At 38.2% G+C, this 15029-nt stretch overlaps 1 protein-coding gene across 5 annotated transcripts in view; it reads left to right on the top strand.

The window, feature by feature from the left end:
* The window catches only part of SEMA5A (semaphorin 5A), a 403052-nt gene that overhangs the window by 167921 nt on the left and 220102 nt on the right, over positions 1–15029 (top strand). For all 5 annotated transcript variants that reach the window (XM_059472240.1, XM_059472411.1, XM_059472324.1 and 2 more), the window contains one exon: positions 3307–3398. The gene's annotated coding sequence lies outside the window, so the exon portion shown is untranslated. The remainder of the gene's footprint in view (positions 1–3306; positions 3399–15029) is intronic.

Consider the following 15029-nt stretch of genomic DNA (forward strand, 5'->3'; position numbering starts at 1 on the left):
ACAAGATTTTCCTTGTCAGATATCAACAAAAGCAAAGAATGTGTTCAGTAGTATTTTAATTAGTAAGTGAAGTTTACTTCATATACGTTCAGTTCTCCTGTGTATAGATGGTGAGAACATTGAAGTCTGGAAAAGCCCCATCTACCTGGTGTCCCTGACACTTCTACTTTAGCCTCACTGACATCATCCACAGTCACTTGGAGCACTTCCTCAACTCAGGTTGTCAACTTTGTGGAGTAAAAGCCAAGGCTGGCTGGTGAAATGATGTGGAGCTGGCATGTTCTTATCCCACTCAGTGTCCTTTTTTGTCTTGTGAGGTGAGCAGGGGATGTCATTAGGTGTTGTGTGAAGATCCTGGGTGCCTGGGCAAGCTCCCAGGTGTCTGGGTGAGGCGAGGCTCTGCTGTGGCACGCTGCCTGAGCAGTGCCGTGCAGCTGCAGCAGAAGTAGGAAGCCTCGGCGTGCAGATGGGCCACGGTGTCTAGACATGCTGTGATTGTTTCTTTGCTCAGTTCCATGTGGAGCCAAATATCTCTTCAGGTGTAGCAGACAGAGGTGAACCCAGTGCCTGCACCCATGTAAGAGCAAGGGCAGTAACTGTGTGTGTGCTCGCCGCAGTGCCCCTGCCAAATTCAATCACACTGCTTGCTCATACCAGTGACTTTTGTGCTGTATCCTATCAGCAGCAGGAACCAGCACTCCCATGTGTTTTGCTTTAAATCTTGTGATGATGTCTTGAAACCTTCCCCTAGTATACACCTATTGTCTATTTTTATCTGTTTGCAGAAGTCCCCTTGCTGCCCCATTCTTTTAAATTAGTGGGTTTCTGGGAAATAAAATGTACGATGGCTGAATTCCCCTCTTGTGTACCTGTGTTTGCCATTGAGAGTAGGTACAACAGCTGTTTGGGAAGTGAGTTTGTCTGTTGCTTTTCCTGACCATTTTCATAGAAGTTTTTGCATTAGACTGAAACTGATCATCCATTCTAAGAGACATTTTGAAAGGAAAGAGTGCGAGACAGAGGCATGAAGCAAAGCCACTCTAACCTTTTTACTTTAGCAACTGATGCTAAACCAAAGCAAAAGTAAACTAAAACATGATTGCATACCTTCCAGTAAAATTGATGTTTTTTTTTTTTTTTTTTTTTTTAGTTAGACTTCTAATTTTGGTGGCTTTATTTACAGTTTCTGTAAGACTGGTTTGGTGTGGGCTGTGTAGACCGAGTGAGCCTAATTTTAGCTTAAATAAGCGAATACTCAGGCTGGTTTCTGGTGTTATCCTACCCACAGCATGTACTGTATTGTGCTTGATGAGAGTGCTTCCACAGTCACAGGAGCTGCAGAGTTGCCATATGAAGAAGTGTAAGGGGAGCAAGACATGAATCTGTAGAAATCAAACTTTTACATATTAGTTTTTGTCTGTGTGTATATTTTCCCTAAATCAATAAGATGGATTCATACCCTGCTTTCCAGTTTTGTTTATGTAGTTAAGATTAGAATAAAAGTAACCTTGTTCAAGCTTTTATTTTGATTAAATAAAATCTGATATGTTTATGTAGAAATAAGAATCATGAAGTGAGCAGGTTCAGGTGCTTATAGAAAGCACTAGTAGTGTTAGGCTTGTTTAGAAAAATTGAGGTATACAGCCTTCTTTGTAAGGTTTCAAAGTGTAATAATTCAGCTGCTCATTCTGGTGTAGTGAGTGCATACATAAATCACTAGCACACTGCATCTTGGAGATGGGTTGCTTGTAGTTGTCTGTAGAACTTGCTGCAGAGTAACAGTTCTAATTAATTACTTGACAGACTGAATGTCTCAGAGTAGTTTGTCATCAACATGCACTGGTGACGGGTAGTTTGCTGAGGTGTTTGAGCATTCTCTGGTACATAGTAGTATAAAAAGCAGAATTTGGTCCTCTTCCAAGTTTTAAATTTGTCCTTGCCTTTCTGAAAAGTGGGAGGCAAAGAAAAGGTGATGCAATGTCTTGTTGAAAATATAAGCTTCTCCTACTACCTTGGACTATGAAATTGAAAGTGACTTTCTATAGTTCAGCTTTGCTTGATCCCTGTGCCTTGGAGAACACCATCTAAATCTGTTTTTGGCAACTTCTACAGCAGAGACATCACGGAATTTCACGGAGGGGTCTGTATATGTGCACATATGATATAAATGATATGATAAAATTCCTAATTTAGGATAAAATATGTAAATTGTAATCTGAAGTACTTGATGATAGGGGAGAGTGGGATTCTTGAGAAATTTTGATGTGGTAAACATAAATCGGAATCTTTGTTGGCCAGTCTGGAGAGTTCTTCTTGTTCGTATGAGGTTTCCAAAAATTTCTATGGTTATGCATTTGGCAGGCTTCCTGAGACTTTCATAGGTCAGGAAAGCATTGGAAAAAAATCACAAACACTTCCAGTCATCTAGTACAGTCATTTCATATAAGTGAGTAAACAGAGTGGAATAATGACTCCTTTTTTGCCTCACGTCTCTGTTTAGGTTCAAGGGTGAGCTGTTGATTGCTGGTGTATTTGTTCTGTTCTGTAGACGTTCTCAATCGAGGAAATGAATGCTTTAATTGGACAGAGGACTACTGTTTTTTCTTGTGAAGTGCCTTTTTCTTGAGGTGCTGAGAGCAGGAAACTGCTATGGGATTCCTGTCTTGCTGTTTCAAGTAGAGATAGCACTTGATTGATTAGCAGTACTTTTTTTAGTTTAATAAATAAAAAAGCAAGATAATTTTTGAATATTTATCTTGTATTTGTCATTCCTACAAGATGGGTTAATGTCTTTAAATGTCCTTAATGATGCATCTCTCTCTTGAAAATGCTTTTTTGTATTGTTTTGAGATATTAGAGAGTAACTATGTTTTTCTTTTGAACTTTGTTTTATGGAAAGGTGGAAGAATACTGAAGTTTTACCCACCTGAATTTTGTTATGGATTTTATTCAGGGACAAATTTAAGTCTGTGTATTAGACATGTTTAATTTTAGTGGTATTAAGGCACCAAGACAAAATATAGAGTAAGGATTTTTCTCAAATTCATGTCTCATGGATTTTGGTAATTCTGCAGCAAATATTGCTCTTCTGATTCTCATCCTAGGCTGCCGGGTATTTTAAAAAATGATTTTTTTTCTATCTCTTTCCTTTTGGTTCTTCTTCACATTGTGTAGTTAAAGTGCCTTACATTTCTAATTTATTGACTTGAGCGACATGTTTTATGTCTGCAATAAATGTCTGAGAATTGCTGATGAGCTGCCTCCTCAATACCTATTATCTCTCTTCTGTGTTCCCTTAACTCCTAGGAACCTCCAAGGTAGACCCAGGACCCCACTTTGGCTCTGCACAAACGCTGAATAGAGGCAGTACATGATTACAGAGGGATGGTGACTAAAAGGTGGGTAAGAGACTGTATTTTGTTCAGTCAGTAGATGACAATGTCGTGGAGAGATGATGTCTGGAAGAAAGACTTGTGATGTGACTTTGTAGACCATTGCAGTTGTTCTGCCTTTCTCTTTTCCCTAAGCTAAGGAAATCTGACAAATGGAAATGGGAGGAATGAAAGAAAAAGAACCTGCAATTCTGCTGTCTTCTTACCTCTCTTGAATTATGCTCAACCTCAAAAAGGGAAACTACGTAAAAATGGGGATGCTTGTTTACAGTGGCACTGAAAGAGTGATGTGTTTGAAGGTCACTATTTCAAGATGCTGTTTTGGAGGCTCCACACAAACACTTAACCATCAGTCTAAAAATGTCTTAGGAAAAGGAAGCCTGTATAGCTAAATGACCAGGTGGAGGAGACTATTAAAAGCAAGAGGACGTCTTAAAAAAAGCTGTGTCTATGTTCAAAGAAGGAAATTAAACCAAAACATTCCCCTATCAGGCTAAACAGAAAGTTAATGAATGCTTTTTTCAACCACACCAAGAGGAGGAGGCCAGCTGGAGACTCTGTGTGGCCTGTGTGTAATGACTCTATGGCAGGAATGATCCAAGATAAAGCCATGGCAGAAAACTGAGTAATTCTTGTGTGTATGTGCTCACCACTGAAAAGTTCGAGGTGGTTCCTGTTTTGGAAACCTTCTTAGGTTAGGAGAAACCTTCTTAGATTTAGGAGATTGCCTTTCTGGAATTAATTTACTGTTCTCAGTTTAGCAGGTCCAGATGTAGTCTGCCCAGTATTTTTTTACGAATGGTAGAGTGAAATAGACCAGCTTCTGACTGTGGTATGCAGCCCTTTGCTTTTAAGTGTCTCACCAGTTGAATACTTGAAGATGTCTAATTTCATACCACATTTCAGAAAGCAGTCATGTGGACTCAGAGAGTCTAAAAACCAGCGGGTCACCTGTTTAAACTGAGTGGATTAATTAAAAACATTAGATTAGAATCTCTGTTTTAGAAAGAGCATTGAGTATTACGGTGGAGATACTGAGAAAGAATTGATTTCTGTGCATAAAAGCCCAATAAAGAGGATGTTTAAGACCTGATGAACTGGTTAATATAAGCCTTCACCTACTTGAAGGATGTTTACAAAGATGATGGAGCCAATGTTCCTAGTTGTGGCAAACCAATAGCAGGAGGTCAACATACACAGATTGCAAATTGAAATGTTCTGATTGGACATTGTAGGTAAATATTTTTCTGTAGGAGTGTAGTTCAGCACTGAATAAAACATGGGTTTGAGGTGGAGGTGGCACCTCTCTAAGTAGAGCTTTCAAGTCTTAGTTGTATAGTGCTATGGTTGACCTGATCTTGTGTGGCTTTTAATGGCTGGGCAGATTGTCTGACTCAAGTTTTTGTGATTAGCAGTCAAATCACAGAAATGGCCTGTGGTCTTTGAAGGGGACAACTGGCATGCAGATGAAAGACATCATTTGATGTATTGCTCTACTTAAATGATGAAAATTTATTTCCTATTGAAAGTTCTCTTGAAAGTTTTTTAAAGGAACTAAACAGGCTCAAGTTAAGGAGGAGGACTGTGTTATTAACTTATTAACTGTTTTAATAATTGTTTAAATGGTAAGGAAAAAAGCTTCAGGGGAAAAATGTGTTGGAAATCACCGATGGATTCCCATAGATAGCTCTGTGAGTGCCCGCGGGTATTTTCATATTTATAAGTGACTTGGGACAAAAGTGTGGTGACAAGGTTTATTTCTGAAACTAGGTTTTATGGGACAAAAGAAGGTAAAAATATAAAAGGGACAGACTGAAACAAACACAAAAGAACCATGTAAAGCCAAATGGCCATTAAAATGATGGAAGAAATTCAGGATCAGTAATGTTAAAGTATTTTGAGTTAGCTTGACGTCTTGGGACTATAAGCGGCATTTATTGAAAAAATCACCTCTATATTTTAGGAGCAATTGGGAAGGAAATTTATATCAGAAATTACTCTAAAAGGAGAGAAATTGAAATATTAGACCACTTTCTAAATCTGTGAGGTGTTTTGTCTTAAAGATGGCATGCTGTCCTGGTCTCCTTATCTCAGAACAAGTGAAGTAGAATAGGAAAAATTTCAGAGAAAGGCAACAAAAATGAAGAAGGGCAGCAGGATGCAGAAGACATCAATGGAACAGTATTCCATGCAAGAGCAACTAACTAGATGAGAGTTTCCAGACTGGAAAAGAGAGAATAACCAGGTCTTAATGCTAGGTGTTCGTAAAATTATAGGAGCTGTGAGGTGTGTCGATGGGAAATGAATACTCAGTGCCACCTAATTTTATATTAGAAGAGAGATGAGCTGAAACAGACAGGAAACAGTTTTAAAGCTAGGAAAAGAAATGTTTTGTTTGGGGATTTTTTTTTTTTTTTTTGCATAGTGTGTAAGTTCTGAAATTCCTTGCCACAACATGCTGTGTGTGCTGCATGGTTATAAAGAGCTTCTGAACAACTTCTGAACAAATATAGAAAAGGAGGTGGAAGGAAAAAAGAAAAAAGATTAAGGTACTATCCCTAGGTAAGAAAGTTACTGAGCTGCAAATTAGAGAAAGTATGAAGTGTTTTGGGGAGAGTGGAAGAGAATTTTTGCATGTGGCTGCTCTAGACATCTGCTCTTAGCTGCTTCTGAAGGCAGAGTAATAGGTCAGGCTGGATGTTTTGTCTGAGTTGGTTTTGTCATTTCTGTTGGGCTAAACAGCCAGCCTGACCCACTGTGGTGGTTCTTCAATGCTGTTTTATAAACAGTAAGGTTGCAGGGTGCAGTCCCAGAAGAGAACTCTGTTACTAACACTATTTTAAAAAATGCTAAGCTGTTATGTAATTTGAGGTCTCCCACAGAGCTTGGAGCCTTTCCCCTCATTTTAAGATAAATCCTTTTAATCTTGTTTTGGCACTTGATAAATTACAATTAAATTTGTTTTAATATGTTCAAGCTGTTTCTTTGAGAGTTCAATTCTTAGTCAAAAAATCTCAGTTTTCTGTTTACCCTGTTCTCTGTACAATCTGTAGTGCCTGTCAGGGAGCAAGGAATTACCAGAACGCCTTTTCTCCATCTGTGAGTTCTAGTGAGACCCATTTTGGTGTAGAGACAGTAAACTTCAAGCAGAGAGATAAGCAAGATGAAATGACAAAGCCTAAAGGAAGTACAAAGAGAAGGGGAAACCACTGATAAATCTGGAGATACTTTTGTGTTTGTGAATTAACTTGAGGAGCAAAGTGTTGGAGTTATATTATCATGATCAAAGGGGAAAGGCTAAAAGTGACAGCATTTCATATGATAGCAGTTTAAATGGCTGGAACAGATCAGGTTACTGGAAGGAAGATGGCCATGGGAGAAAATTAGAGGAAAGTAGGTGAATTGATCTTAAGGAATTGAATGAAAATATGTAAACAAAGTTGAGGAACTATTGAATAAAGTTCTGAAGAGTTAACAGAATTTTAGGAGCTTAGAGAGGAGTGGATACTGGGAATGAAAGCAGCAGTATGCTTAGTTTTCCATAGTGGTTTATGCATGTGAGATGGATGGATCGATGCAAGTATTGAAGAGTATTACAACTTCCTGTACCAGTATGTGTACTTCCTCTGGGAAGCTTTCCAAGGGGACTTGAAATCAAAAATTTCGGAAGGGGAATTTTTTTTTTTAATTAGGTCAGAGAGGTTAGTTGCTCTTGGCAAAAATGAATTTTGTTAAAACAGTAGCAAAAATGAATCTAAAGAAGCTGAAATGGAGACTGAGAATTTCTAAGTAACATGGCCAAGACTTGCAAAGACAGAAATGATACGAAAATTTCAAATAGTAATGTACAGTCCTGAGGAAAGAGTATTTTTTTTGCAGGAAGAAGGGATACAAAGGTGTAGGTTAGATATGGATGGATAGGAATTGTAGAATAAGAGCAAGTAAAAGGGAAAGAAGAAGAATTATATGACAGAAGTCATTACGAATTTAAAGTAATGCTTAGGTTAGCCATTTCTCCACCCACCTAATTCTTTCACCTCATCCATTTATGAAGAAAAGTTCTTCTTCTTGGGCTTCTGACTCTTCTGGTGTCTTCCTTGTGGCTCTGTGTGTAGTGATGAGGGTTTCCCTTTGTGGAGGACCTGTGGAATTTTAACAAATGAAGCGTAACAATGGAAAGCTCATTAGTAGTAGTTGTTCTTTGTTATAAGAAACCTGCATTGCTTCAAAGCAGCAATAGCAATTTCAGAGTTGAAGGAGCTTCATTTTCTTGTGGGAACTTTGTGCCTGGTGTGTAACATAACTGCAGATCACTGAGCTGCAAACAGCTTTGTACTGAAGTGATGAATTGGGGTGTGCTTGAATCTGCATATGAGGTGAGGAAGGATCAGGGAGGGATGGATGAGGTCATTGTGCCTAATGGAAAACTCTTTGTTTCTTGCTGCAGAAAATGAGACTCTTCCCATTAAAGCCAGTTAAATCTCTGAGATTAATGGCATCTAGAAGCAGGGCTTTAACACCTGGTGTGAAACTAAATGGTCTTTGATTTATAATTTTAATCTCTCTATTTTTTTCTTATGCTTAAAATTCTAGTTAGGGGTAAAGTTCAGCTTCCCCCTCACTGGCACAACTGCCCTCCTTCAGGTCACACTCCTTGCAATAGAGATGCTACCTTTAATTATTCCAGATACCTCTCATTTGTCTGAAGACTCATGGGATGCTTTCTCTTGTTGTGATGATTGAAAATGTCATAAGAATTTGTAGAAAAGGGCACTGTTTTGAGACCTTTTGAGCTGACTCTGTTGATCCAAGTTTGGTGGATTGATATTTTTTTTTTCACATGACAGAGATTTTTCTACTCTCAGCCTGTGCATTAAAATATGTATAATCTGTTTGCTCTGGAAGCCCTTTTGGCAACACCGCTGAAGCAGTTTGAATTATTTTTCACTCAGAATTCAGATTGTATCTTTATAAAATGTGGTGAAATCCAGTGCTGGAAAGCATGCAAGATTGACAGCCCTGGAAATTGAAATCCCTGTTAATCCATGTACTAGCTAGCACAGCCTAGCTGGAGCAGACGTTCTATCTTGGCAGCACAGCTCATGGTTAACCTGATGAGATGACCTCTGTTTCAGTTATTTATTGTTTACAGAGCACTGAAGGCTTGCAAAGATTTTTCACAGTAAAAGCAACGTGTTTCAATTTCTGTTTTCAACATCTTTCTACATGGTGTGTTTATTACAGTATAAATACAGGTTCGTGTCTTTTAAAAAAGCAAAGGTATGTACTCTGCCCTAAATTTCTTCTGTAAAAGAGGTGTTTGTGTGTGGCTGTATTATTAGTTGTAGAAAGTGGTAGGGCTGTAGTGAAAGAAACAGAATGCATCATGGTGACATTAGCAGTTTAGAATTTCTGCTGGATTACTCTGCTACTGTCCCATCAGCATCATGGTGGAAGTGGCATGTGACAGCAGAAAGAGATGGCCACGTATGAAAGGATGGGGGGAATTTGTTCCTGTATCCAAATGTGCACCTCAGAGAGAGTCCCATCCTCTTCCTTCCTTCCTCTCTGGGAGGAAGCATGCTGGGGTAGAGCATAGCAAAACATCATGCTAGGAAGTTTGGTATTACTCTTTGGTAAGTTGAGTATCATTCTCATGCTAAATGTCTGTCTTCTCAAGTTACACATTTCCTAACACTGCCAGAAATTGCCAGTTTTTACTTGGCCAGACGTACACAATATATGCAAGTTTCCTTGTTTGATGTGGTTTTGGTGTGGGCTTTTTTGTGTGTCCAGTCTCTTCTTTTTTCCCCTCTCTAGATCAAATCCTGCATTTTATTATTGCATGAGGTACCCAGTGGAAAGGCATTTCATCCTCAGCATTTTCCCTCTGGGCTCTTTATTTTGAATTCCATCAATAAATTCCGTAGACCCTTCTCATACCTGTGATACTTGTATGTATTTGCACCGCTGCTGCATAAAGTGACACTTTTCTGCTGTGACTTTTCAACACCACACCCACAGCCAAAGGGAAGGTTTTATTTGTAAAGTATTTTATTGTACTTGTGTTTTACCTTGTGCTATTAGTAGACACCATCTCCAAGGATTCCTTTTCATTTGTTTGTTTAGTTTTTTTTGTTTTGGTATTCCTTCAAGAGCTTTGATCTTGGACTGTTGTCCTGGAAGTAGATTTAACATCATTTCTGTCTGTAACAGTGTGCAATTGACATCAATGCAGAGACTTAGAAAATAAAAGAGAAGGACTATAACTGCAAAAAGCTTACAGTAGAAGAGATTGAGACTCTGAGATTTTAATATTTGAGAGCATTTTTAGCCCTGCTGTCAGGTGAAGAAAAGAAATAAAAGCAGATGCAGGAAAGGAAATGTAGTGTTTTAGCATTTTATTGTTGTTTACATGAATACCCTCTTCTGCTGATGACAACATGTTTTGGTTACCTTAAAAAGGAGAGGAACTGGGGTCTGCAGAGACTAGGAGGATGAGGGTGGATGGAGTAGGGGAGCACAAAAATGGGTACAGGCCCTTCTGTATACGTTTTGGGGGCGTGTATATATAATATATATTTTTGGTAGTCTCGGGCAACACTAAGCATATTGGAAACTGCGCATCATCCAGCCTTGACATAAAATGAAGGGATGGTCTGGAAGTTTCCCTTTAAGCAGCTGTGGGGGTTTTAGAAAAATTGGATACAAACTAACCAGCCCAAGAAAGCTGAATCTGTGCCTTTATTGTTGGTAAAATCTAAGCAAAGATGCAATCATCCTATGTGTTTCTATTTAGGGGCTGAAGGTGACCTTGACACATTTGGTCTCTGAAGTGTGGATTCCTCAAAAGGAGCAGTCAGAGCTGTGTTTCAGTGTATGCAATCTGTGCATACATACTGTATGCTTATAAGATTCCAAAGTGATAAATGAAAAATGATGGCTACAAAGATACCGAAGTGATTTTGTATATGATGGAGACATCAGTGACACTTCATGTAATTTAGTCTTTGACTGATGAAAGCTGTCAGGCACTGAGAAACCATTGGGATAGATGTCACTAAAGAAATTGAATTTTCACAACATTGTTAGTTTGGGGTTTTTTTTTATGGAATAGATTTTTTTTTTCCTGAAAGCTTGTAAATGGAAATCATTAAAAAGAGCATCATCATTAAGAATTAGATAAACCATGGAAATTAAAGTAATCTAAATAAAATAAGAGGATTTTGTCAGTCTCGGAAAAAATAGAGTGTATTTATATTATTATTTTTGAGACACAAATGCACAGAGCGGGACAGTGTATGCTCTGAAGAAAACCCACAAGAGGCTTTCCTTTATTGAAACAAGTAAGTCAAGAGCCATTCATTCCTCATTTAACTTTCGGCTATTTGACATCTCCTTATTTGTTGTTTCACATTGAGAGCATTACATTAGTAGTATATGATTTCTCTTGTGTCAAGTTTTTACTACTTTTAAACAGACGTAAAAATAGAACTTAAATTTTCAACCATTGTGTTGGAGGAAGAAAATAAAGTTATGATTTATTCTCTTTAGAAGAACTTTTTCTTTCTCTCTCTTTTTTCCTTTTCTTTTTTTTTTGGTGTTGTGATATATTTTAGGATGTAGTAAAAAATAAGCAAGTTTGTATTTACAAGGTTCAGGCGTGTGCAGGGATGTTCCTCATATGTGTAAAACCTCGTTATGTGAATATATGGGGTCTTAAGTATAAGCATTGTAGTAATAAAGAATTTGGCCTTTTATTTTTGCAAACTCTGATGGTTTGGATATTTTAGCTATAAAATGGTCTTTGAAAATCTTTGTGCCTTCTCTTGTTTTTAAATTTACATGGTTTATTTCAGGAAAATATTTATTAACTTGATATTTCACAATTTCACAGAAACTTTAAAATATCTGTATCTTACTTCAGGATTTAGTGAGTAACTAAAAATGTGGATGAACTTTCAGAAAGATCTAAGAGAAACAAATTTTTTTTCCTTCTGGCTTCTTATTCCAGGATCCTGATAGCTTTGTCAGGGTTCTCTATGTTCCTGATTAACATCTTCAGAAGACAGAACTGATGCAGAGGGGAGCTGTCTGATTTTTCTGTTGCAGTTCTAACTGAATCAGAGATCTATATACAAGGTCTGATACAGAAGAGTGTAATTTGGATTGGTGGAATCCCCTTTGCTTATTGTCATAGGAGTTAATCATGGGATTAGAGGAAACACTGAACAGTGCTTTCGTGTGTGTTGAATCTCTGTAAGTGTGTGGTAAAAATCTTGTTGATGTATAAATTATATAAATCATCATCTTTGCAGTGATAGTGTTAAAGGGCTACAAAGTGAAGTAGCAGCCTACTTGTCCCTTATGCAGTCTGCTCTGGTGGGAGGTGTCTGTGCCTATGGGATTACATGACCAGGTGTCCCTTAAAGATGATCTTTAAGGTCACTTTCAACCAAAACCATTCTGTCATTATCTGATACTAATTGTATATTATCTGTACTGATTTGCATAATCTGTGCAGACTGAACCATTGGATGGTTCAGGCCACCTATCCCATTGGATGCCCTATTGCTTATCCAAGAACAGGTGAAAGAATCCAGAGTCTTGGTGAGATACCTGTGTGTTTTGAATGCTTACATTGATAGAAAAGCCACACATAAATGAATAGTTGGGGAACAGGAGTGTTCTGTAGCAGAGATGTGGAATGGGAGCTCTGAGCTGCCTTACATCTCCTTGTCCTTCATATCAGTCTGCTAAACCTGTGAAAGCAGAATATATTCGTTGTTGATGGAAAGAAATAAATCCAAAGCTGGGAATTACATGGGAGTTGAGAGGAGTTCAGAGTCTGAAGTGCATTTGCAGATGGGGCCATGGGGCTGAGTGGATTTGCCATAAAAGTTGTGCTCTCCTCCACTGTATTTTGGCTGCCTTAGTTGTGCACCACCCTGCATTTGCTGAGAAGTGTTTATTTAATACCCAATGCCCTTTAAAACTGTACCAAAGAACTTCAGGACTGACCCCACTGCAAGAAGATGAAGTTGCCTTTATTATCTAACTGAAGCAGGCTGTCACAATAGTCATTTCATGACACTTTGGAACTTTTCCAGTAGTTCTTTATGGTAGTAATTGCTTTAATATAGTCTTTATTTTGGAAGTTTGCCTAGTATTAATGTGCAGAATACCCACTAATAGTTTTAACAGTAAAATTTTGTCCTTTAGATTGCTGATTCACATTTAAAATGTATTATATAAAGTTTCTATGAGAGCTAAATACCAGGTACTGTCAAGTACTTTTATACAGTGATAAACTAAATGACAGAGAATTTTTTGAAGTTGGATATAATTAAAAAAAACCCCAGTTATTTGAAGTTGCTGTATCACTGTCTTCCTTCTGGTTTCTCTTTACATCCATGTGCAAATTTTGGCACGTTTTTTAGTACAGTTTACAAATATAAAATAGTATGTCCAGATGGCTACAGCAATAATCTGTGATGCGATGATCTTCTTTTTTAATTATTCAACACAAGTGACTCCAATCTCTGTGTTGCCTTTTCCCAATAAATATAGAATGCAACAGCTAAGCTTGCATTACTTTCTTGCCTCTTTTTTTACCTGCTTCAATTAACTTTGCCTTTGCTTGAAACTACTTTTGTACATCTTTCAGATTTGATCTCCCAGTCCTGAACTTTGGCTTTTACTTCAATCAAGCCTTGTTTATAAACGGGGTTTTTGGTGTTTTTTTAGTTTTTTGGACAGCTTTCAAAACACAAGCTTCTGTAATTTAAGAGTATTTTATATATAATGAAATTTCAGCGCATTGTTAATGCAAATTAAGTCACAGCTTTGCTTGTAGTTGTGACCCTGGTCCCACATAGATTCTTAATTCTCATTGGTGAAATTTCAAAATTCACTTTCTCTGTGCCTGAAAAGCTTGCAGAAAAGCAAGACTCAGACCTTAGCAGGAAATGGAAGCATGGCTGTGCTTGGTCAGAGGGGCATCCAGCCCAGCATCTGGTCTTAGGAGCAGTCAATACATGGCTCAGGGAAGAGGGTAGGACCACAGCAGGCAGTAGTGGGATTTTTCCAGGACATTGTTTCAGTTTCAGGTTAAGGAAGTTCCTGAATTGCACAGTGCAAAATGGGAGTTTCTAGATATTTTATAGCTAGCAATGGGTCTGTTTTCTGAAGGTCTTCCTGACCCCATTTTGAAACTTCGTAATTTTTTAAAATGATCAGGGCCCTGTTATATGGACTCTGTTCTGAACTCCTGTTACTCTCAGCACTTGAAACTGTATTTCTCCTACAGAGCAGATAGTGTTCTATGTCGCTGATGGGCCCTAAGAAAATGTGTTTGGTTTGTCAATAATAGTACCAACTGGAAAAGGAGCAGGCAAGTGTTGTGTAGAGAGAAAAGAGAAGATGAAATGTACGGCTATATGTGTTGATTCCTTATTTGCTACAGTTTTTCCATCTCCATTTCCTTTTCCTGCCCTAGCTGACACTTTTGGCCTTTCCTGGATCATTTTCTTTCACTTCATGCCTTTTCCTTGTTAAACCTCTTCTGTTTCTTCTTTCACTTTTCAGACTTTTATTTGCAAAAATCATTTCCATTTCATTTTTTCCCCATTATTTTGTAAAAGAAAGCTTTGCTGACTTTGTAGTTTGTCTGAGGTGGAGAATCCTTCCTTTTATTGACTTGTTTCTTGTTTCTAAGGATCACAGTTCACATCCACAGTTCACACAGTTCAGTGGATGTTCCAGGCATGGCATGGGGAAAGGCTTTCTCAATGACTGGAACAAGGCACTAGATATTAGTGGAAGGAAACTTTGAGGAGGAATCTTTGTCCTGGGAGGATATCAAAAAGGCTGAGGAGCTAATGGATAGCTAAGGAAAAAAAAAAATTTAAAAAAAAAGTGCTGACATTTTATTGGGATTTGGGCCTAGTCTGTACTGATTTGACTTTATTCCTAATCCTAAACTGCCTGTGGTTCTTGTCTGCATGGTCTTGCTGGGTTGGCCTGTGCTTGCTCAGGGAGCTGAGCTCCACTGGCTCTACACCCCACTGATGAGGCAGAGGAGCCCACCATGTGGTAATTGAGTTCCAAGGTGTTACAAACTCCTGGCTTCACTCAGGCCAGTGTTCTTGAAGCAGTGCTTCCTTTGCTGAAATCACAAATACCAGCTCTGTGAGAAGTGCTGGGGAAATAGCTTTGATGACAGATTCTTGTTTTATGACCTGTCACCCCTAGCTACAGATATTAGCTGTCTTTTGGCAGAATGTCACTATGAATTCAAGGACTGATTTTTGACTGTGCTAGTCAATGACAGCTGATGGCTGTCTGCCTCTTGCAGAACTTAAAATTCATGTCACTGCAGAAATGAATGACAGTATTAAAAAAAAAGTTGAAGGAACTCAGTAATAATTTTTTTAATTGAAGCTGACTCTCACTTTATGCAAATACAAATTAGAATATGCTACTCTGCTGCATAGTAAACAGTCTGCATTGCTGTGTCCAGTGATGACACTTGATGGTGTATGGCTGGATTATTTCACTGAAGAAGATCTGTAGTTTCCAGTCTCATCTCAGTGTTTAGTAGATGATCTTTGAGCTACTGCTCTGATCTAATTGTGT

The sequence above is a fragment of the Ammospiza nelsoni genome, chromosome 1 (genome assembly GCF_027579445.1).
Source record: "Ammospiza nelsoni isolate bAmmNel1 chromosome 1, bAmmNel1.pri, whole genome shotgun sequence".
NCBI lineage: Eukaryota > Metazoa > Chordata > Aves > Passeriformes > Passerellidae > Ammospiza > Ammospiza nelsoni.